Genomic DNA, 2,468 nt, shown 5'->3' on the forward strand with positions numbered 1-2,468 from the left:
GCCAGGCCGCGACCCCCCGGCAACCCGCTTCCGCCCCGCGCGCCGCCAGGGCCCGCCGCACCGCCTGCCGCCCCCGCCCCAACGGCGACACGGCAGCGCGCCCGCGCGGGTGCCTGACGGCAAGACGCCACACGGGCGGAGCGTGCCGGCCCGTGGCCCACGGCCTGGGAGGAGCGGTGCGGAGCTGTGGCGGCGCGGAGGGTGATACCGGGCCTTGCTGCCCGCGAAATCGGCGTAGAGGCAAGGGCCGGGCTGTGCTTCCGAGCAGGCGACTCCATGGGCAGCTAGTCTGCGACCCCGCCGTGGGGCCTCCCGCGCCCGCGGCACGACGGGACATGTAGTGCTGGGGCGGCGGTGGCGGCGCTGTCAGAGCGGGGCCGGGTAGCAGAGCTGCGGTCGGCGGGGAAGCCGCGGGGTTACTCGCCCGCCGCCTCCGCTGACAGCCGGCATGTTCCGCCACCGCCCTGCCCGACCAGCTGAGCGGAGAAGGGGGGGATTGGCAGGGCAGGGCAGGGCAGGGCAGCGGCGTTGGTTCCACCAACTTTCCTCAGCCTGGACCCGCAGAAAGTGGCTGTCAGGTCGCCCTCCCCTCAGCCCCCTGCCTTCCCTCCCAGGCCCTCTCCACACTCTCTGTCTCCTTATTAGCCCTTTCTTCCCTGGCGTATCAGGACCATGGTACTTTCCTTCCACGCGAGGTGAATCGGAGCACATCAACAGCCCAGAGTAGCCGGCACCAAGCGCTGGGTTACTCCCCTGAGCGCCCAGCGGGGAGAGGGCGCCACAGCACCCAGCTGTGAGGTGAAGGAGGCCAGAGAGGATGCTAACTAACAGTGAGACAGGACCTGGAAACTGGAGACGCTAACTATACACCGAAAAGATCTGATAGGGAAGCCACCTGATATCTGGAAAAGAAATGCGAGAAGCAGCAGATGTAGCTGCTGCCACAGGGGAGGCAGTGGCCACAGCTGGAGAATAGAGGTCCCTGGCCTGCAGTTAGGGAGAGGGAGGCATTGAAGGGACTGCGGATTGCTAATCTGACCTGGTTTGGGACTCCTAATTCCTGAGCCCAGGTTATTTGCATCCTATGTTTTGTCAGGGCTGGTAAAAAATAGTGTTTCCTGTGCTAGGGATTTAGTGTGAGTGTTCATAGGAGACATCACAGGCCTGAGCATAAGGGAGATGGATGCACAGTGTAAATATCTCCCTGCACAGAGCGAACTTGATGACACTTCAGTTCTCATGGCAATGAGCTACAAAAAGTCTGCTTGCCCCACTGGACTATGCATGCTTTTCTTTCCTAACACGCATCCTGACGTGTTCCTCTAACACGTTTAAAAAAGGTATGGGTATTGCAAATCCCAAACTCAAAAGGCATACAAATCATCAGTCTTGTTGCTCTGCTGCTAGATTTCATTTCTTGTCACAGCTGTTGCCTGTTTTAGTAGCTGGATTCCAAGGAAACAAAGCCCATATGAGCACAAAGGCGGAGTGCTCACAGCCTTTGTGTGTGGGTGTGTGGGTGTGTCTGTCCTTCCTCCCCACCCATAATAATTTTTTAATCTGTTGGTCAATTGGTTGATCCAATTTGACAGAGGGAAAGAGCCTCCAGGATTGATTATAAACATCCTGACTAGGGAAAAAAAATTGGGTGGAAGTTGCACCTTACTAGAAACCAGATAAGCCCAGCTGTGATATGGGAATGCTTCAGAGTCTGACATTAGCAGTGTCCAGCCTTTGGGAGTTCTCAAAGAGCAGGAACACCAGCCCTGGCTCAGGCCTTTGTGTTTCACAAATAAACAAATACAGCTATTAGCAAACTTGAATACCAGGTGAATCTGTCGACAGATTCACGAGGACAATAAATCACCTAAGTCAGATAGCAGAGGAGTAAAGCTCTGACAATGAACTTCAAACAGTCTATAGGCAGCCAAGCAGGAGTTGCTAAAACCTGGTATTTCCAAATATCTAGAACACATGTCTCTGTCATGCAGTGTTCAAAATTATTCAGAAGTGTAACATAAAACCTCTCTCCAATTTCCTAATCTAAGAAAACAGATGTTAATCACATTCAAAAAACAGAGTACAAAGAGGATCCCAGCAGAACTTCCTCAGGCCTGATCTACATGTTGAGTTGTGCAACAGCTTGACTGCTGCCCTACCAGCCACACAGGAGCTTTCTGCTTTCTATGTAGCAAAATCAGAACATTAAATTATTTATGTCAGTGTTATCATTGCACACATTTAAGCACAGCCTTTTGTTTTAGAAGATGTACAAAACTGCTTTTGGAAACACATACTTTTTTTTTTTTTTTTTTACCTGTGCTGTTTCCCTATTCTTGGCACCTATTTGGACAAAAAACAGAGTGGTTTTATTTATGTTGATGTCACAGGATAGTGGAAAGAACGCTGGCATTCAAGTGTTTTCCAGCAGTAGAGAATTTTCAGCCAATTGTGGGGAGTGGAGGTTT

The sequence above is a fragment of the Gavia stellata genome, chromosome 2 (assembly GCF_030936135.1).
Source record: "Gavia stellata isolate bGavSte3 chromosome 2, bGavSte3.hap2, whole genome shotgun sequence".
NCBI classification, from domain to species: Eukaryota; Metazoa; Chordata; class Aves; order Gaviiformes; family Gaviidae; genus Gavia; species Gavia stellata.